Raw genomic sequence first — 23500 nt, 5'->3', positions numbered from 1 at the left:
TGCAAGTGTTGTCACTTGATAAGTGGATTACATCATTAGGAGAATCATGTGATGGACTAGACCCAAACTATGAACGTAGCATATTGATCGTGTCGTTTTATTGCAATTGTTTTCTGCGTGTAAAGTGTTTATTTCTATGAACATGAGATCATATTTGCAACTCGAAGCTATAAGAGCTCTGTGTTGAACTATAACATGCAAGGGATGAACAAGTCAACCGGCGAGTTATTCGCGATGCTGAAAGTCGTAGAGTCAGAACTCCGGAAAAAGCATCAAGTGTTGATGGTCAATAAGACCACTACTTTCAAGAGAAATGGCAAATGCAAGAAGGGTAACTCCAAGAAGAACGACAAGCCTGTTGCCAATCCGATGAAGAAACCCAAGGCTGGACCTAAGCCTGAAACATAGTGTTATTATTGCAAGGGACTGGGTCACTAGAAGCGCAACTGCCCAAAGTATTTGGCTAACAAGAAGGCGGCCAAGGATAAATCAGGTATATTCGATATACATGTTTTTGATGTGTACTTAACCAACTCTCATAGTAGTGCCTAGGTATTCGATACCGGTTCTGTTGCTCACATTTGCAACTCGAAGCAGGAACTGCGGAATAAACGAAGGCTGACGAAAAATGAAGTGACGATGCGCGTGGGAAATGGTTCCAAGGTTGATGCAATCGCCGTCAACACAGTTTCACTTCAATTACCATCAAGATTAGTTATAAACTTAAATAATTGTTATTTAGTGCCTGCGTTAAGCATGAACATTATATCTGGATCCTGTTTATTGCGAGACGGTTACTCGTTTAAGTCAGAGAATAATGGTTGTTTTATTTCTATGAGTAATATCTTTTATGGTCATGCACCCAATGTGAGAGGATTGTTCATATTGAATATTGATAGCGATGATACACATATACATAACATTGAGACCAAAAGATGTAGATTTAACAATGATAGTGCCATGTTTTTGTGGCACTGACGCTTAGGTCATATTGGTGTAAAGCGCATGAAGAAACTCCATTCCGATGGACTTTTGAAGTCACTTGATTTTGAATCACTTGACACGTGCGAACCATGCCTCATGGGCAAGATGACTAAGACTCCGTTCTCCGGAACAATGGAGCGTGCAAGTGACTTGTTGGAAATCATACATACCGATGTGTGCGGTCCGATGAGTGTGGAGGCCCGCGGCGGATATCATTATTTTCTCACCTTCACTGACGATTTGAGTAGCTATGGATATATCTACTTGATGAAGCACAAGTCTGAAACGTTTGAGAAGTTCAAGCAATTTCAGAGTGAAGTTGAAAATAATCACAACAAGAAGATCAAGTTTCTACGGTCTGATGGTGGGGGTGAATATCTGAGTTTCGAGTTTGGTGCTCACTTAAGACAACGTGGAATTGTTTCACAGTTAACACCACCTGGAACACCACAGCGTAATGGTGTGTCCGAACGTCGTAATCATACTTTGTTAAAGATGGTGCGATCTATGATGTCTCTTACCGATTTGCCGTTGTCGTTTTAGGGTTATGCATTAGAGACAGTTGCATTAACTTTAAATAGGGAACCATCAAAATCCATTGAGACGACACCATACGAACTGTGGTATGGCAAAAGACCGAAGCTGTCGTTTCTTAAAGTTTGGGGATGTGATGCTTATGTCAAAAATCTTCAGCCTGAAAAGCTGGAACCCAAAGCAGAAAAGTGCGTCTTCATAGGTTACCCAAAGGAGACCGTTGGGTACACCTTCTATCTCAAATCCGAGGGAATAGTGTTTGTTGCTAAAAATGGAGCTTTTCTTGAGAAGGAGTTCCTCTCGAAAGAATTGAGTGAGAGGAAGATCGAACTTGATGAGGTTGTCGAACCTCTAGTCCCTCTAGATGGTGGCGCAAGGCAAGGGGAAACCCGTGTCATTGCGACGCCGGTTGAGGAGGAAGTTGATGATGATGATCATGAAACTTCGGATCAAGTTCCTATCAGACTTCGCAAGTCGACAAGATCACGTACTACTCCTGAGTGGTACGGTAATCCTGTCTTATCAATCATGTTGTTAGACAACAATGAACCTGCGAATTATGAAGAGGCAATGGTGGACCCGGATTCCAACAAATGGTTGGAGGCCATGAAGTCCGAGATAGGATCCATGTACGAGAACAAAGTGTAGACTTTGGAAGTACTACCTGAAGGCCGCAAGGCTATTCAGAACAAATGAATCTTTAAGAAGAAGACGGACGAAGACGGTAATGTGACCGTTTATAAAGCTCGACTTGTGGCAAAGGGTTTTTCACAAGTTCAAGGAGTTGACTACGATGAGACGTTCTCACTGGTAACGATGCTTAAGTCCGTCCGAATCATGTTAGCAATAGCTGCATTTTTCGATTATGAAATGTGACAGATGGATGTCAAAACGGCGTTCCTTAATGGTTTTCTTAAGGAAGAGTTGTATATGATGCAAACCCAAGGTTTTGTCGATCCAAAGAATGGTAACAAAGTATGCAAGCTCCAGCGATCCATTTATGGACTGGTGCAAGCCTCTCGGAGTTGGAATAAGCGCTTTGATGAGGTGATCAAAGCATTTGGGTTTATACAAGTGGTTGGAGAATCTTGTATTTACAAGAAAGTGAGTGGGAGCTCTGTGGCGTTTCTAATATTATATGTGGATGACATATTGCTGATTGGAAACAACGTGGAGTTTTTGGAGAGCGTAAAGGATTACTTGGATAAAAGTTTCTCTATGAAGGACCTAGGAGAAGCTGCTTACATTCTAGGCATTAAGATCTATAGGGATAGATCGAGACGCGTGATAGGACTTTCACAAAGCACATACCTTGATAAAGTTTTGAAGAAGTTCAAAATGGAACAGTCCAAGAAAGTGTTCTTGCCAGTGCTACAGGGTATAAAATTGAGTAAGACTCAGTGCCCAACAACTGCGGAAGATAGAGAACAAATGAGTTCCGTCCCCTATGCTTCAGCCATAGGTTCTATCATGCATGCAATGTTGTGCACTAGACGAGACGTCAGCTTGGCCATAAGTATGCCAGGCAGGTTTCAAAGTAATCTAGTAGTGGATCACAGGACGGTGGTCAAGAATATTCTGAAGTACCTGAAAAGGACTAAGGAAATGTTTCTTGTTTATGAAGGTGACGAAGAGCTCGTCGTAAAGGGTTACGTCGACGCAAGCGTTGACACTGATCCGGATGACTCTAACTCTTAAACCGGATACGTATTTATTCTTAATGGGGTTGCGGTAAGCTGGTGCAGTTCCAAGCAAAGCGTAGTAGCAGATTCTACATGTGAAGCGGAGTATATGGCTGCCTCGGAGGCAGCAAAGGAGGGTGTCTGGATGAAGCAGTTCATGACGGATCTTGGAGTTGTGTCGAGCGCACTAAATCCAATAACTCTGTTCTGTGACAACACTGGTGCCATTGCTTTAGCAAAGGAACCAAGGTTTCACAAGAAGACCAGCCACATCAAACGACGGTTCAACCTCATCTGTGACTACGTTGAAGGATAGGATGTAAATATTTGCAAAGTGCACACGGATCTGAATGTAGCACACCCGCTGACTAAACCTCTTCCAAGGGTAAAACATGATCAACACCAGAATTGTATGGGTGTTAGATTTATTACAATATAAATCGCACGGCGATGTGAGGACTAGATTATAGACGCTAGTGCAAGTGGGAGAGTGTTGGAAATATGCCCTAGAGGCAATGATAAATAGTTATTATTATATTTCCTGTTACAAGATAATCGTTTATTATCCATGCTATAATTGTATTGAATGAAAACATAGATGCATGTGTGGATACATAGACAAAACAATGTCCCTAGCAAGCCTCTAGTTGGCTTGCCAGTTGATCAAGGATAGTCAAGGTTTTCTGACTATGTATAAGTGTTGTCACTTGATAACTGGATCACATCATTAGGAGAATCATGTGATGGACTAGACCCAAACTATGAACGTAGCATATTGGTCGTGTTGTTTTATTGCTATTGTTTTCTGCGTGTCAAATATTTATTCCTATGACCATGAGATCATATAACTCACTGGTACCGGAGGAATACCTTGTGTGTATCAAACGTCGCAACGTAACTGAGTGACTATAAAGGTGCTCTATAGGTATCTCCGAAGGTGTCTGTTGAGTTAGTATGGATCAAGACTGGGATTTTTCACTCCGTGCGACGGAGACGTATCTCGGGGCCCACTTGGTGATACTACATCACACACAAGCCTTGCAAGCAATGTGACTAATAGTAAGTCACATGATCTTGTATTACGGAACGAGATAAGAGACTTGTCGATAACGAGATTGAAATAGGTATACGGATACCGATGATCGAATCTCGGGCAAGTAACATACCAAAGGACAAAGGGAATGACATACAGGATTATATGAATCCTTGACACCGAGGTTCAACCGATAAGTTCTTCGGAGAATATGTAGGATACAATATGGGCATCCAGGTCCCGCTATTGGATATTGTCCGAGGAGTGCCTCGGGTCATGTCTACAAAGTTCTCGAACCCGCAGGGTCTGCACACTTAAGGTTCGATGATGTTTTAGTATAGTTGAGTTATATGTGTGGTTACCAAATGTTGTTCAGAGTCCCGGATGAGATCACGGACGTCACGAGGGTTTCCCGAATGGTCCGGAAACAAAGATTGATATATAGGATGGTTTCATTTGGTCACTGGAAAGTTTCGGGCAATTCCGGTAGTGTACCGGGAGTGACGAATGGGTTCCGGGTGTTTACCGGGAGAAGCCCACCCACCCGGGAGTGAGTCCAAGGCCCTAGGGTGGCACACCAAGTCCTTATTGGGCTGGTGGAGTCAACCCAAGAGGGCTATGGTGCCACATGTAAAAATACCAAAAGAAAAAAAGAAAAAAAAGGGAAGAGGGATGTGGGAAGGAAGAGGAGGACTCCTCCTTCCCAAACCGAATTGGAGGTGGAGTCCTCCTCCTCCTGGCGGCCGGCGCACCTTGAGGCCCTTTTGCCTCAAGGCTAGCCCCTCCTCTCCTCCTATATATATTGATGAATTAGGGCTTTTTGAGACACAACTTTGCCACGTGCAACTCAGGGCTATTCCACATAGTTTTACCACTAGATCGGATTTCTGCGGAGCTCGGGCGGAGCCCTGCAGGAGTAGATCGTCACCACCACCGAAGCGCCGTCATGCTGCCATAGAACTCATCTACTTCTCCGTATTTCTTGCTGGATCAAGAAGGCCGAGATCACCGTCGAGATGTACGTGTGCTGAACGCGGAGGTGCCGTTCGTTCGGCGCTAGATCGGAACCGGTCGTGCGACGGATCGTGGGACGACGGTGATTTGGAACACGAAGCTGTATGATGACCCACAAGTATAGGGGATCAATCGTAGTCCTTTCGATAAGTAAGAGTGTCGAACCCAACGAGGAGCAGAAGGCTCTGATAAACGGATTTCAGCAAGGCAATAACTGCAAGCACTGAAACTAGCGGTAACAAGTGATGGTGTAGTGAGGTGAAACATAGCAAGCAAAAAGTAACAAGTAACAAGTAACAAGTAGTAGCAACGGTGCAGCAAGTGGCCCAATCCCTTTTGCAGCAAGGGACAAGCCTGGACAAAGTCTTATAGGAGGAAAAACGCTCCCGAGGACAAAGTCTTATAGGAGGAAAAGTAACAAGTAACAAGTAGTAGCATTAAACTAGTGGATCCAAATCAGCCCCTCACGAAGCAGCGCATAAACTGGGGTTTAAGCTTCTGTCACTCCAGCAACCCATCATCTACTTACTACTTCCCAATGCTTTCCTCTAGGCCCAAATATGGTGAAGTGTTATGTAGTCGACGTTCACATAACACCACTAGAGGAAAAACAACATACAGCATATCAAAATACCGAACGAATATCAAATTCACATGACTATTATTAACATGACTTATCCCATGTCCCCAGGAACAAAAGTAACTACTCGCAAGACAAAATCATAATCATGACCAGAGGTGTAATGAATAGCATCAAGGATCTGAACATAAACTCTTCCACCAAATAATCCAACTAGCATCAACTACAAAGAGTAATCAACACTACTAGCAACCTTACAAGTACCAATCGGAGTTGCGAGACGAAGATTGGTTACAAGAGATGAACTAGGGATTGGAGAGGAGACGGTGCTAATGAAGATGTTGATGAAGATGCCTCCCCTCCGACGAGAGGAGTGTTGGTGATGACGATGGCGACGATTCCCCCCTCCGGGAGGGAAGTTTCCCCGGCAGGATCGTCCTGCCGGAGCTCTAGATTGGATCTGCTCAAGTTCCGCCTCGTGGCGGCGGCGAAACCACGAAAAAGCTCCCCTATTGATTTTTTCCAGACCAGGACGCTTCATATAGCAAAAGAGGGGGCTAGTGGGCCTTCAGGCAGCCCACAAGCTTGCCCACTGCCACTAGGGGGGTGGCGGAGTGGGGGCTTGTGGGGCCCTGGTGGTCCCCCTCCGGTAGTTCTTTCGCCCAGTATTTTTAATATATTACAGAAAAAATCCACGTAAATTTTCAGGGCATTTGGAGATGTGCAGAATAGTGGCCTAGGATTTGCTCCTTTTCCAGTCGAGAATTCCAGCTGCCTGAATTCTCCCTCTTCAAATAAACCTTGCAAAATAAGAGAGAAAAGGCATAAATATGGTATCACAAGTAATATAACAGCCCAAGAAGCAATAAATATCAACATGAAAGCATGATGCAAAATGGACGTATCACTGTACCACTACATCAACCGCGTTTCTTAACGCTTCCTGCTGAGCGATCTATAAGGGTACGTAGATCTAATCTCCTCTCTTAGATGGACATCACCATGATAGGTCTTCGTGTGCGTAGGAAATTTTTTGTTTCCCATGCAACGTTCCCCAACAATGGCATCATGAGCTAGGTTCATGCGTAGGTACCTCACATCCCATTTAATAATAGATATAATATATGAGATGCCGACCATCCATCTTCTCTAGTATAGCCGAAACATTTGGAGTTCGAACAACACCCACTTAGAAAAAGTAAGTATGACACTAGTAGAAAAAGGGCATTTAGCCCCGGTTCGGTTGGGCTGTTAGTTCCGGTTCTCGAACCGGGACTAATGCTAGCCCCGGTTCGGCCCCGAACCGGGGCTAATGGCCTTCCACGTGGCGGGGCTGGGAGCAGGGGGAGGGGTATTAGTCCCGGTTCGTATTTTTACCAATTTTTAGGGTTTAGGGTTTTGCACTAAATTGGATGGGGCTATTTTGCTTCCCCCTATTTTCCCATTTATTTGTTTTGAGCATTTTTTAATTTTTGTTTTGCACTAAATTGGATTGCACATACACACCAATAAAGGAACAACTATATTGCACATCGTCACGAATATATTACACCATCTCACCCGTCGTGCTTTGTCGAACGTACTTACAAATTAAATGTAGACACGAGTTACATGCACATATATGCATCTTTTTTACACTATATCATTTCATATCATTCTAGTCGAAGGGCAATAGTATTCTCCCTTGGGATCTAGGACCTCTGCATCAAAGAATCCGGCTAGTTCCTCTTGAATTGCTCGTATACGTTCCTGTGGTAGAAGACCGTCCCGCAGCCGTTCGACCTAATTTAAAGAATGGGTTAATATATATCAATGAAACCGAACACAATTCACGGTAATAAAATAAAGTTGTGAGTATTTTTTACCATACTTCGATTGTTTTTATGTCCCGGTTTTTGCCCTTCTCATGGGTCGTCTGGCGAATGAACTCGCAAACATAGTATCCACATAAATTGTTCCCTTGTTCCTGCCTCAAGCACTTTACGAGAACAGAGTTCAATCAAAAATATAATAAAGAATTATAATGGTATTGAAACTAGAATAAAGAGATGCGCGGATCTAGCTAGTAGTTACTTACATTTGTTAGTTTAAATGTAAGCTCTGGCTTCCAATCACCTCGAGTCTTGGCGGTGAACCGTTTCCAAGCCCTGCCAAGAAAAGGAAATGGATAAAGAAGTTCTATATTAATTCCTGTTGCTATGAGGAAATGAACGAGAAGTTGTCGATGTAGTGCCATAATAATTGAAATTACTTCTGGAGGCATTCCTGCATGTTCGTCCATGTAGTGAGGGATGTGCGTTTCGGGTCCATGACTATTACTTCTCCTTTGTCAAGTACAATGATTAACAAAATAAAGTGGAACCTGCACGCCCATAACGAGTCAATTATACGTACACTTATAATAACATCGAGTAAGCGAAAATAGAATGTGTGTATAGTATAACATTCACTTGAAGTTGTAAGGAAATAGTATTTCTATTTTGGTACTTCAAAACCTTAATGCTTTTACCAAGTTATTCTCTGTATTGAAGGGATTCGTTTCGATACTTTGGTGATGATTGTAACATGGGTCAATGAACCCAATGTCATAGATTTGTCCTCTTTTGCATTCGAGAATCTTAATTCTGCAAAATTAATATAGTGATGAGTAAGATTATACATGCAAGAACGAGCTGAGTAAGACTTAATGACATAAATTAATAATACTTAGAAACAATATGCACTATTGATAGCTTTGTCGAGGGCATCTTGTTTGTATAAATGATATAATTCTACGAATTCAATCATAATCACGCCTCGTCCAGTCCCGAAATGCTCGTTTTCAAATGCTATGTAGAGCCAGTTTTCCGATTCATGACATGCTTGCATGTACCAGTTATGCACTCTTCACATTTTTGTTGGTAGATCTTTGACTAACTCAGGTTTGACCAGAGGACGCTCGTACCAGTACGTGTATTCTAAGTCAGTGAATACCTCCAAATGGTTTAAGTACTCATCAATAGACATGCCTTGAGCCTTGGCCGCTTCTCCGTAGGTTGCAACAAATTCCGGATCGAGGCTAGCTGTTTCATCTTTCTTCTCCTGGACCGCAGTGCCGCTCGAGTAGACATTTGTATCAGAATACACTTTGAGAGGGGGGCACGATTCATTTTTCTGTTTTCCGAGCTGGGCAACTGATTTCCCGCTGGACGTACTACTCTTCAACTGCTGCTTTTTTGCTTGAGCCGACTTGATAATAGAGCGTTCATAGTGTGGTCGCAACAGTGACGGGGGATCTTCAAGGTTTTTCAGCATTTTCACTACCGCGTCATGCTCTCCTTTGGTGTCCGGATACTCTCGCTCTTTCAATTTATTCTTGTTAGCCACTTTAGCGTTCCACTGTTCATGATGGGCGTCTGTCCTCTTAATATTTTCCTCTCCAGTATAGTCCCAAGGTCTCTTCACCTTATTCTTATGAGGTACTGTTGGGAGGGGCGACAACTTACGTTTTGGTGATCGGATCCCCTTTCTGCCGCCACTACTAGCGGTGGTCTGTTTCCGCTTTTTGCTCTGATCCTGAGTGGATGGAGATGGCTGACGGGGCGGTGGAGACGGCTGACGGGGCGGTGGAGACGGCTGATGTGGTGGTGGAGATGGCTGCACTGGAGACTGGTGAGGCGGCGAAGACGAGGCTGTGCTGGAGATTGGTGAGGCGGCAAAGACGACGGTTGCGCTGGAGACTGGTGAGGTGGAGGCGAAGAAGGATTGCTGCTATGAGGAGTTGGTGGCCTTGGCGGCCAATTTGGAAGGAAGATGTCCTCCTTCGGCCATACAACGGTTTGGGATTTGACTTCTCCAAGTTGAGTCAAATCCCTATCTTCACATGCAGGGTGGTCGAGCTTCAACTCCTCATAATCTTTCATAACTTCATCAACCGTGATGACAACGTACCCTTGTGGAACCAGAGAGCAATGCCAAGTTGGATGTGGTCCAATTGGTAAGGCCATGCCGACCACCACCGTCAACCTTAAGTTAGCAACTTTCACCTTTAGCTCACAATGTGTGCTCTCAGTGATATCATCCACACGGTAGTGACAAGGAGGACTTTTCTTCGGTGCATCATCACCATCATCCTGGAGCTGCGTGGAAGCGACACTGCTTTTCCGATTCGATGCAGTTTCTATCATGAGCCGCTGAGATTGGTCGCTACCTTGCTATCTCTCGATTTGATCCTGCTGCAGCGGCTTTACTGCTTCTTCTACATTAAGCAGTCGGTCTGCAACAGCTGCTTTCTTAGCTGTCTCGTTTTCCTTTCTCCTCTGATGGCTTCTATTGGGAAATCTCTTTCTTTTCTCGGAAATCACAAGCGTCCACGGCGGGGAGCCTGGTAAGCCTCATGCTCGCCCTTTGTGTTCCTTATTCCCAAGGGCGCGTGTGAGCTTGTCGTTCTCTCTATCGGGAACGAACACTCCCTCTTCAGCATCCTCTACTGCACGTCTAATCTCCGCGATGGTAGGGGGTTATCTGTGTGTCTTTGGTTATATAGTGCCTTTCCTTCTTTGTCCATCTTGCCCCCATGCCCATAAAACCAGTTTCTTCCTCGTGGGAGCCATCTTAAGGGCTCTGGAGTGATTTTTTTTCCACATATGATTCCTCAAGTGCTTCCCACTAAGCCATCTTAGCGTCATAGGCACCAGGCCCCATAATATGGTGGTACTTCTTCTTGCCTGCATTCGCCTTATTTTTTCAGACTTTATAAGGCGTCCTCCGATTTATTGTACGTCACAAATTCAGCCCAGTAGTCTTTTATATTCTCATAGCCATGATCGAAATCTCGAGTCTTCTCTTAAGAGCCCACTCCTTGACTTTTTTCTCTAGGGCAATCTTCGATAAAATAGTTGTGCAATCCTTTTTTCCAGCACCTGAATAGATCGGCCATATTCTTAAGAGCCCACTCCTTGACTTTTTTCTCTAGGGCCTCTTTTCGCCTATTCATTTCCTCCTCATTTGGCTCCTCCTCATCTGGATCCACCTCTGGCACCGACATGGTGAAATTAAGCATGAGCTTTCTCCAAAGGTTTTCTTTGGCTGTTGTGCCGACATATGAGACTCCTTCCTGATCCCTTGGCTTAATCCATTCTCGAATGGTGATAGGGATGTGGTCCCTAACAACAACTCCGCATGCCTTCACAAACTTCTGCTTTACATCTGCGTGAGAAATTGGTTCCCCGGCATGTGAGACTGTTTCGATCATGTACCTCTGACCGTCATCCAGCTTCTTGGTTGGGCCTCGTTTCGCACGTACTAAAGTTTTGCTCGATCCGGAGGGCTAAAAGAAAGAGGGTTAATATATGTATACATATAGCAGAGGATTAACTTATTAATATATATATGCACCTCGACGGAGCAGTCGGCTTCTCCCTCGTCGGCTTCTTCCTCATTGGAGCCGCCGATTCCTCCCTCGCCCGAGGCGGGGGCGTCTACCTCACCGGAGCTTCTACCTTGCGTGTTGAGAGACTCATCTCCCTTGCCAGACTCGTTCAAAAACTGATTGGTGACATCGACATCGCCAACTAAAATATCATCCCCACGGATGACACCATGCATCACGTCTTCCTGATATTCGTCTCTACCGTGTGGATCCATAGTATCTACAAATTAATTAAACATAAAAAACTAAATTAACTAACAACTAAAACTATATACATCGAATAATAATATTATCGAATATATAATCTGGAATACATAAATAATACATCTCTCGAATACAGTAATACATCGAATAATAACGACTCATCAGTCAACAAAGAGCCGTCGTACTACTGAGGCGCGGGGGGTGGACACCCAAAGAGCAAGGACCATCACCGGATCATAGCTCCGTTGAGATCCCATAAGAACCTTCCAGGTCATGTCGAACCTCGCATCCAACGCCTCCATGTACCGACACACGTGCTCGTCCTCCTCCCTGACACGACGACATACATCCTCCTCGGGAGCCGGCAACCTAGGCACCTAAAGTGGCCCCCGCGACCGCCACCAAAGAAGATCCGGGTCGACGACGGTAGCCTGGTTCCTCACCAAGCTGCGCACCCCGGAAGCTAACTCCTCCCAGTGCCAGCCCGGCGAAGCCCAGTCCCGCACACGCTGGCGCATAACAAGCAGCCGGCCGCCACCGAGTCGACGACGAGGATGCTGGCCGGGCATCGTATATGTCCTACTATTTAAATTCCAACTGTTTAATCAAAGTTTCTAAATATGTACATGATACGTCTCCAACCTATCTATAATTTTTTATGGTTTCATGTTATTATCTTGTCAACCTTTGATGTTTTGTATGCATTCTATATCTTTTTTGGGACTAACCTATTAACTCAGTGCCAAGTGCCAGTTCCTGTTTTTCCGTATTTTTGACCTTTTTCAGAGGAGAATATTAAATGGAGTCCAAACGGAATAAAACCTCCGAAAAGATTTTTTTCCTGAATAGAAGATACACACGGAGCTTGAGAACAAAGGCAAAGGATCTCGGGGGAGGCCACAAGCCCCCTAGCCGCGACCTGGGGGGGGGGGTGATACGTCTCCGTCGTATCTACTTTTCCGAACTCTTTTGCCCTTTTTTTGGACTCTAATTTGCATGATTTGAATGGAACTAACCCGGACTAACATTGTTTTCAGCAGAATTGCCATGGTGTTCTTTTCGCGCAGAAATAAAAGTTCTCGGAATGACCTAAAAATTTACGGAGAATTTTTGTGGAATTTATGAAAAATACTGGCGCAAGGATCAACGGAGGAAGTGGAGCTGTGAGCCCACAAGCCCACCAGGAACCGGCCCCCCTAGCCGCGCCTGGCAGGATTGTGGGGCCCACAATGCTCCACCGCCTCCAAATCCAGCTCTATTTAGTCCGTTTCGTCCGGAAAAAAAATCAAGAAGAAGAGTTCATCGTGTTTTACGATACGGAGGCGCCGCCACCTCCTGTTCTTCATTTGGAGGGCAGATCTGGAGTCCGTTCTGAGCTCCGGAGAGGGGAGATCGTCGCCATCGTCATCATCAACTTTCCTTCAACGCCAATTCCATGATGCTCTTCACCGTTCGTGAGTAATCTCATCGTAGGCTTGCTGGACGGTGATGGGTTGGATGAGATCTATCATGTAATCGAGTTAGTTTTCACGGGAATTGATCCCTACTTTCCACCATGTTCTGAGATTAATGTTGCTACTACTTTGCCATGCTTAATGCTTGTCACTAGGGCCCGAGTGCCATGATTTCAGATCTGAACCTATTATGTTGTCGCCAATATATGTGTGTTCTTGATCCTATCTTGTAAGTTCTAGTCACCTACTATGTGTTATGACCCGGCAACCCCGGAGTGACAATAGCCGGAACCACTCCCGGAGATGACCATAGTATGAGGAGTTCATGTATTCACCAAGTGTTAATGCGTTGGTCTGGTTCTTTATTAAAAGGCCCCGCTGCCACGGGAGGGATGGACAATAGATGTCATGCAAGTTCTTTCCCTAAGCACATATGACTACATACGGAATACATGCCTACATTAGATTGAAGAACTGGAGCTAGTTACTTATCTCTCCGTGTTATAACTGTTACATGATGAATAGCATCCGGCATAATCATCCATCACCGATCCAATGCCTACGAGTTTTTCCTACTGGTCCTTGCTACGTTACTTTGCCGCTACTGCTGTCACTGCTGCTGCTGTTACTCTGTTGCTACTGCTGTTACTTTGTTGCTACTGCTATCACTTTGCTGCTACTGGTTACTGTTGCTACTGCTGCTATCATATTACCTTGCTGCAGATACTAAATCTTTCAGGTATTGTTGAATTGACAACTCAACTGCTAATACTTGAGAATATTCTTTGGCTTCCCCTTGAGTCGAATCAATAAATTTGGGTTGAATACTCTACCCTCGAAAACTGTTGTGATCCCGTATACTTGTGGGCTATGAAGACTTTTTTCTGGCGCCGTTGCCGGGGAAGCACAGCTATATTCTCTGAGTCACTTGGGATTTACGTCTGCTAGTTACTACGAGGAATCCGAAAGACCCAAGAACTAAAGTCTTACCCTCAACTACGAGGCCAGGTAAGGAATTGCCATCTAGCTCTGCACTTGATTCACCTTGAGTTATGAGTAAGTTTGCGACACCACCTCCTGTTAGAAATCTTGATATGCCGCCTGTGCTTGATGACTTCTGCTGCCCATGATGCTTATGATGATGCTATGCTTGATACTGCTTTGCCTGATGATGCTATGCTTGATACTGATTTGCCACTAGGTGCGTTCCTTGATGCACAAATTGCTAGAGTTGCTGCTAGATGTGATGATACTTCTGAAACTGCTGATACTATTGAAGTAGAACCTGCTATTTTGCCTGCTAGAACTAGATCTCCTAGACATGAATTGCCTAATATGCCTGAGTGTTATGTTATGGAGGGAGAGATAGCTGAGGATTTTCTTGCGTGTACGGATAGCTATGATGTTGAGAAATTACTGCTCAAGTGGAAAGAAAAATCTCTGAACGCTAGGATGAAATACGACCCGAAGTTTGCTACTTCGCCTATCTTTGTGACCGATAAGGATTATGAATTCTCTGTCGACCCTGAGTTAATCACTCTGGTCGAATCTGATCCTTTTCACGGTTATGAGTCTGAAACGGTTGTAGCCCATCTTACCAAACTGCACGATATAGCCACCCTATTCACTAGTGAGGAAAAGATCCGCCACTACTATATCCTCAAGCTGTTTCCTTTCTCGCTAAAGGATGATGCTAAGACTTGGTTCACTTCTCTTGCTCTTGGTTGTGTACGTAGCCCCCAGGATATGGTCTACTACTTATCTGAAAAATATTTCCCTGTCCATAAGAAGCAAGATGCCTTGTAGGAAATATTCAACTTTGCTCAAGCTGAGGAAGAGAGTCTCCCACAAGCTTGGGGGAGGCTCGTCCAGCTACTGAATGCTTTGCCTGATCACCCTCTTGAGAAGAATGAAATACTTGATATCTTCTATAATGGACTTACCGATGCTTCTAGAGATCACCTAGATAGTTGTGCTAGTTGTGTTTTTAGGGAACGAACTATAGAACAAGCTGAGATCCTATTGAATAACATCTTGTGCAATGAGAATGCTTGGACTATTCCTGAACCACCTACTAAGACAACTCCGAGGAAAAGAGGTATTCTATTCCTCAGTCCTGAAGATATGCGAGAAGCTAAGAAATCTATGCGAGAGAAAGGCATTAAATCTAAAGATGTCAAAAATCTACCACCTATCAAAGAGATCGATGGTCTTGGTAACCCGATACAGGTAGTAGAAGTAAATTCTCTGCGTAGGTTTGATGAGAGTGATATTCCTTTTGATAAACCTGCTAGCTTATGCCTGGATGAATTTGATAACTTTGTTGCCAAACAACAAAGTTTCAATGATTATGTTAGCAGACAATTGGAACAGAATGCTCGTATGGTTGGTCATTTAAGTGCTTGTGTGGACAGAAATGTCAATGATCTTCAGCTCTTGAGTAAACATGCCTCTATGGTTACTACTCAGGTAGAACAAGTACTTAAGGCTCAAAATGACTTGCTCAATGAGTTGAATGACAATTCTGTCAGAGTCGTCACTAGAGGCGGTAGAATGACCCAGGAACCTTTGTATCCTGAGGGTCATCCTATGAGAATTGACCAAGATTCTCAAGGAGTTAGCACTGATGCACCTAGTCATCCTAGAAAGAAGAAGAAAGATGATAGGAACCTGCACGCTAGCAACCCAGGTGTTGTTACCCCTGAGAGTCCAAACAACATCTCTGTCTCTGATGCTGAAACACAATCTGGTGATGAATATGAGCCTAATGATAATATCAATAGTGATGTTCATGATGATGCTCAACCTAGCAATGATAAGGATGTGGAGATTGAACCTGTTGATCTTGATAACCCACAGCCTAAGAATAGGAGATACGATAAGAATGACTTCACTGCTAGGAAGCATGGTAAAGAAAGGGAACCATGGGTTCAGAAACCCATGCCCTTTCCACCCAAACCATCCAAGAAAAAATATGATGAGGATTTTGAGCGATTTGTTCAAATGATTAGACCTGTCTTTCTACAAATGCGTTTGACAGATATGCTAAAAATGTCTCCTTATGCTAAGTACATGAAGGATATTGTGACTAATAAGAGGAGGATACCTGAGGTTGAGATTTCCACCATGCTTGCTAATTATACCTTCAAGGGTGGAACTCCCAAGAAACTAGGTGATCCCGGAGTGCCCACTATACCTTGCTCCATTGAAGGTAACTATGTTAGAACTGCTTTATGCGACCTTGGAGCCGGTGTTAGTGTTATGCCTCTCTCTTTTTATCGTAGACTTGAACTGGATAAGTTGACACCCACTAAAATTTCTCTGCAAATGGCCGACAAATCAACTGCTTTCCCTATCGGCATTTGCGAGGATGTGTCTGTTGTGGTTGCTAACGTCACTATCTTAACAGACTTTGTTATTCTAGATATTCCCGAGGACGATGCCATGGTGGTCATCCTTGGAAGACCCTTTTTAAACACTGTAGGGGCTGTTATAGATTGCAACAAAGGCAATGTCACTTTCCATGTCAACGGTAATCAGCATACGGTGCACTTTCCGAAGAAACAAATATCGAGTACATTGCATCAATGCTATCGAAAAAACTTCATCGATTCTTACTGGGAGCTTTGAATGCCCTATACCTCCTGTTAAGATGAAGTATGATTTGCTTGTTGGGGGAATACACATCCCCATTGAGGTAACCTAGTGACTATTTGAAAATTCTCCGTCTTCTTTTGCGATTCGAAAAGGTTTGTCAAGGAGACTTGATCAACCTCATTGACGGATTTCTTTCGATGACAATGAGATGGAAGAATCGAGGAGTCACAAACCTCTGTTCCAAGCTTTCACCTTCGTTTGCTTAGAAGAAAAATGATAGGTCTAGTTTAGTTTTCCTTGTTTTCTATTTTAGCGTCCCGTAGAAAAGTACCCTGAAAATAAAAGTTCTCCGAACGTCCTGAAAATCAAGTATGATTTTTTCTGGAATTTTTGAAAATACTGAGACGAAGAGCTAGTCTAGGGGCTGCACCAGTGGGCCACAAGCCCTGGAGGTGCGGGCACCCCCCCCGGCCGCGCCTACCAGGCTTGTGGGGCCCACGTACACCCCCTCCACTCATTCTAGCTCCCATCTGCTTCTCCTACCTCCAGAAAAAATCGTTTCGCAGCTCAAACCCGTGTAATTGCTTTCTTGCTGGGATTTTCGATATCCTTGCTGAAAGCACCATTCTCCTAACTGTTTTGGGGAAATTACTCCTTGGTAAGTGACTCCTCCATTGGTCCAATTAGTTTTTGCTCTAGTGCCTTATACTTTGCGTTTTTTTGCTGCCTTGGTGACCATGTTCTTGAGCTCTGCATGCTAATTTTAGCTGGTCCCAAGTAGTTTTGATGCGTAATATGGCCTCTAGGCACTTGTTGGAGTAGTTGCTACAAGTTTAGTTGAGCCTTGTTCACTTTTCCTTAGAGTCACTAGAAATTTCAGAAATTTTCAGAGATAGGAAAGGGAAAAGATGAGGAGGTTCTTAAGAGGCTCTTCAAGCCATGACCCCAAGGATGATGGAAGTGAGAAGAAGAAACCCAAGTATATGGTCCCTCGAGTTGCAGAAGTTCGAGCGTGCGAGTGGCCAAGCGATGTGTTCTTACGCGCCGCCGGACTTTATGAGGACTTTTACTACTTGGTGGAGAACGCAGGCCTTACTGCCTTTGTTGAAGATAAGTGTCCGCAATACCTCCTCCTCACTAATATCTTTGTACAAAGCTTTAACTTCTATCCGAGGAAGAATCCTCCTATGGTTGAGTTCAAACTTTATGATATCCCCCAGCGCATGTCACTCCAGGATTTTTGCAATGTTTGCAAATTGCCTTTTGTTGGGGATATTCATGAACCTCGTCCACGGGACTTGGAGGCTTTCATCGATACTATTGTTGTAGGAGAGGAGAGAGGAGTGTCTTGCGGTAGAGCTGCTAGCATGCATTTTCCCGTGCTTCAGTACTTCTCATTATTTGTGGGAAAATGTTTGATTGGCCGTGGGAAAGCTGGGTCCCTTAGTTCCCCAGATTTTGCGGTCTTGCGCGAAGCCCTTTATAATGATAAAACTTATAGCTTGGGAGATATAGTAGCTCAACGGTTGAACACGAACCGTTCTAAAGGCGTTGTCTATGGAGGTATCTATGCTACCCATCTTGCGAGACACTTTGAGATACCTATTAGACTGGACGAGGAAGAAGAGATTCTTCTTCCTGAGAGATATCTAAATTACGATAGCATGGTTCACCATGACTTTCTTGATAGAGATATAAATAGAAGGATGATTTATAACCTGGTATTTAGTCAGGGTACTCGTGAGACTATTACTTTGCCTGCTCCTTCTTTGTTCAATCTTCATGCAGGCAGGTACATTATTATGCCCTCGGACATCTATGCAAATTGGGGCTTAGCCCAACCATAGGTGCCCGTGCCCGAGGCACCAGTCGAGTACCAGACGTCAGTTTATCAGTGGGAGCCAGAGGAGCTCACACGGCAGTGGCATCCTCAGTCCACTCCAGAGTACCCCGGAGCTGGTTATTTCCCTCCTTGGGAGTAGACCAACTTAGGCCAAAAGCCTAAGCTTGGGGGAGTACGTGTTTCTCACCGACTTTATATTCTAGCTTATGCTTTCACTTTGTTTGTCGTTGTTCACACTTTGCCACTGTATCATCCATGCTAGTTTATTTTATTTTTCTCGTTTTCTTTTGTGTCTGTCTGGTTTGAGAAAACCCAAGAAGATTTTCCTTTTCTTCTTTTGCTTGTTGGGAGCTTTCCCGTGTAAATAGTTTTCTTTTTCTTTGGGTCAAGGTAGAAGACCATGGTTACATTGTTTAGTGGCTCTCGCATGCATATCTGTTTATCTCTTAAAGAGCCATATTACTTTGTCTTCTCCTTTGTGTTTGCTTGTAGTTTCCAGCATAGTCCAATGCACGAGCACTCTTATTATTGTTCACATCGTTCGGTCGTGCAAGTGAAAGGCAATAATGACTGTATATGATGAAGTGACTGAGCCTGGAAAAGCTGGTATGAACTCGATCTATTTTGTTTTTGTCAATATGACTAGCTCATCGTTCCTGATTCAGCTTTGTTGTGAGAGAAACATGTTTGCAATGACAACTTAGAGATCATAGTTGTTGATGCCATGCTTACTTAGGTAGAAGCTTATAATGGTTTGTCTTGGATGCCCACATGAATGTTGACATGACTATGATGTAGTATGATTGGATGGTATCCTCCTTTGAATGATTCAAGTGGCTTGACTTGGCGCATGTTCATGCATGTAGTTGAAGCAAAATCAACATAGCCTCTATGATATTCATGTTCATGGTGATTTATGTCCTACTCATGCTTGCACTCAATGTTAGTTAATCTCAATGCATTTTGATGACTGTTGTCGCTCTCTAGTTGGTCGCTACCCAGTCTTTTGCTAGCCTTCACTTGTACTAAGCGGGAATACTGCTTGTGCATCCACTTCCATAAACCCAAAGTTGTTCCATATGAGTCCACCATACCTACCTATATGCTGTATCTACCTGTCGTTCCAAGTAAATTTGCATGTGCCACTCTCTAAAACCTTCAAGAAATAATCTGTTTTGCATGCCCGAACCGCTCATGTGGTGACAGGGGGCTATCAGTATCTTCAATGCTAGGCGTGTTATCCTCGATATGGGATTACTCACTATCATTCACGAGAAAGGGGCCGGTAATTGGAATTCCCAGTTCCATGCTCAAATCGAAAAGATAATTGCAAACAAAACTCCCCCTGGATTGATGTTGGTATGGACGGCACCCGAGTATTCGGCTAGTCGTGGAGTGTGATTGATTGGTGGTGGGGGAGTCAAAACTTTACTTTTCCGTTTGGGAACCGCCTATAGCATGTGTAGCGTGGAAGATGGTGAGAACTCTTAGTCATTGCATTGACAATGAAAGCATGCCACCCAAAATTATTATCTCTGTTTTAAAAGCTTGAGCTCTGGCACCTCTGCAAATCAATGCTTCCCTCTGTGAAGGGCCTGTCTATTTATGTTCCTCTTGAGTCATCCTCCTCTTATAAAAGCACCAATTGGAGAGCACCTCTCTCATTTTTATGCTTTGCTTTTAACTGTGTTGAGTATGACTGTGACTGGATCTTCATTGCCATGAATTACAATGTTTAGTCAGCCCTTGGTCTTTGAAGGTGCTCTGCAGTTATGTTTTGCGGTCTCAGAAAGAGCTAGCGAGATACCATCTGTTCGTACTACTTCATGATTGTCTTGATTGAAGTGTTGACGTTTGAAACTTATTATTATTTGCTCGCTAGTTGATTATGCCATTGATATGAGTTTATCGTGAGATCTAGATGTCATTTGCTTATGTGGTTTGCTTGTGATCTTGCTGAAATTCTGGTTATGAGTTAGACATAGTTGCAACAACAAGATCAAACAGAGTTAGTAAAAGTTTTTCTTTTGTCTCTTTCAGTTTGTCAACTGAATTGCTTGAGGACAAGCAAGGCTTTAAGCTTGGGGGAGTTGATACGTCTCCGTCGTATCTACTTTTCCAAACTCTTTTGCCCTTGTTTTGGACTCTAATTTGCATGATTTGAATGGAACTAACACGGACTAACGCTGTTTTCAGCAGAATTGGCATTGTGTTGTTTTTGCCCAGAAATAAAATTTCTCGGAATGACCTAAAAATTTATGGAGAATTTTTGTGGAATTTAAGAAAAATACTGGCGCAAGAATCAGCAAAGGAAGTGGAGTTGTGAGCCCACAAACCCACCAGGCGAGACGCCCCTGGCCGCGCCTCGCAGGCTTGTGGGGCCCACAACGCTCCACCGCCTCCAAATCCAGCTCTATTTAGTCCGTTTCGTCCTGAAAAAATCAAGAAGAAGAGTTCATTGCGCTTTACGATACGGAGGTGCCGCCACCTCCTGTTCTTCATCTGGAGGGAAGATCTGGAGTCCGTTCTGGGCTCCATAGAGGGGAGATCGTCGCCATCGTCGTCATCAACCTTCCTTCATCGTCAATTCCATGATGCTCTTCACCGTTTGTGAGTAATCTCATCGTAGGCTTGCTGGACGGTGATGGGTTGGATGAGATCTATCATGTAATCGAGTTAGTTTTGACGGGGATTGATCCCTAGTATCCACTATGTTCTGAGATTGATGTTGCTACTACTTTGCCATGCTTAATGCTTGTCACTAGGGCCCGAGGGCCATGATTTCAGATCTGAACCTATTATGTTGTCGCCAATATATGTGTGTTCGTGGTCCTATCTTGCAAGTTGTAGTCACCTACTATGTGTTATGACCTGGGAACCCCGGAGTGACAATAGCCGGAACCACTCCCGGAGATGACCATAGTATGAGGAGTTCATGTATTCACCAAGTATTAATGCGTTGGTCCGGTTCTTTATTAAAAGGAGAACATTAATATTCCATAGTTTCCATTAGGACCCCGCTGCCACGGGAGGGATGGACAATAGATTCATGCAAGTTCTTTTCCCTAAGCACGTATGACTACATACAGAATTCATGCTTACATTAGATTGACGAACTCGAGCTAGTTACTTATCTCTCCGTGTTATAACTGTTACATGATGAATAGCATCCATCATCGATCCAATGCCTACGAGTTTTTCCTACTGTTCCTTGCTACGTTACTTTGCCGCTACTGCTATCACTGCTGCTACTGTTACGCTGTTGCTAGTGTTGTTACTCTGTTGCTGCTGCTATCACTTTGCTGCTACTGGTTACTGTTGCTACTGCTACTATCATATTACTTTGCTGCAGATACTAAATCTTTCAGGTGTGGTTGAATTGACAACTCAACTGCTAATACTTGAGAATATTATTTGGCTTCCCCTTGAGTCGAATCAATAAATTTGGGTTGAATACTCTACCCTCGAAAACTGTTGTGATCCCCTATACTTGTGGGTTATCAAGGGGCGCCTAGCAGGCTTGTGGGCCCCCCCGTGGCTCCTTTGCCCTATTTCTTCCGCCTATAAATTCCCTAAAAATCTGAAACCACTTGAGAGATCCACGAAAATACTTTTCCGCCGCCGCAAGCTTCTGTCTCCGCAAGATCCCATATGGGGACCGTTCTGCAGGAATCACCTTCTTTGCCGTCTGCCATCACAGACGGCAAAGACAGTATCCCTGACGGCAAAGACAATACCACAGACGGCAAAGATTGTAACGGCCCGCAAAATTTCTGCGTCAGCCTACGACGGCATAGGACCTTCTTTGTCGTCTGCCCCCCCAAAGCGGACGACAAAGAGCTTTGCCGTCAGCTTTCCTTAGGAGCAGTCGGCAAAGCCTTTGAGAGGGCAGCCGACAGACGTTGCCTCCGTTAGGGGTTAACGGAGCCTTTGCCGTCTGCCTCCCCGTCAATCTTTGCCGTCTGTCTCCCCGTCAATCTTTGCCATCTGCCTTCTACTCACCTCCCCTCCCCTCCATCTTTGCCGTCTGCCTCCAGGATAATCTTTGCCGTCTGCTGGGTCCTCCCCTCCCCCCTCTCTCCACTCTTTGCCGTCTGCCTCCTCCTCTGTGCCCTCTTCTTTGCCGTCTGCCCCCCAGGAAGCGGACGACAAAGAGACTATATGACCAGCTGCTACTGCCCAGGTTGCACAGCTGGGCGCCACGTGGCACCTTTGCCGTCGGCTGGCTGACGGCAAAGGCCTTTGCCATCAGCTGGCAGACGGCAAAGAGCCTATATTGTCCCATTTTTATTTATTTTTTCTATTTCACAACACATATACATATAATTCATAGCACATATATCATAAATAGATCACAACACATATATGATATACATATAAAGCTCATCAATGCCATTTGTTCATCAACGTACATCCCATATGTCAAAAGAACCAACACATACAAAGTTTCATCCATATATACATACATATTGTTGCACATATATTGTTCATCAACACATACAAAGAACCAACACATTGTTCATCAACTCAAATAAAAACGGAAACTAAAGCACTCCAACGCCAGCTTCCATGCATGTAGTACATCCAATCTGCAAAATGGGAATAAGAAAGTCAGAAGAAGAACAACAACATATATATTACAAATAAGCTAAATTGAAGAAGAAAGAGAAGAAGCAAGAAGAGAACAAGGAGAAGCAAAACAAGGAGGAGGAGGAGGAGGGGAAGGGGAAGGAGAAGGAGAAGGAGGAGGAGAAGAAGAAAAAAGAAGAGAAGAAGAAGGAGAAGAAGGAGAGAAGAAGAAGGAGAGAAGAAGAAGGAGAGAAGAAGAAGGAGAATATTCTTCTTCTCCTCCTCTTCCTTCTTCTTCTTCTCTTCTTCTCCTCCTCCTCCTTCTTCTTATTCTCCTTCTCCTTCTCTTCTTTTTCTATTCTTCTTCTTCTTCCTTCTCCTTCTTTTTGAGCTAAATATTCCAATTATGTCATTTTAGAGGAAAACAAGCTAACTATATAATATTCATGAGCTAACCAAGGTTCTTATGCCATTTTGAGCTTATTATGGTATTTTGGAGCTAAATGGGCAAATTATGTCATTGTTGGGTTAATTAGAGCAAGGATAATATGAAAGAGGATAAGAAAGAAAATGGCATAAGAAGAAGAAATCAAGAA

Source organism: Hordeum vulgare, chromosome 1H (genome assembly GCF_904849725.1).
Source record: "Hordeum vulgare subsp. vulgare chromosome 1H, MorexV3_pseudomolecules_assembly, whole genome shotgun sequence".
NCBI lineage: Eukaryota > Viridiplantae > Streptophyta > Magnoliopsida > Poales > Poaceae > Hordeum > Hordeum vulgare.
The sequence above is the reverse complement of the archived record's forward strand: the minus strand, read 5'-3'. Positions refer to the sequence as shown.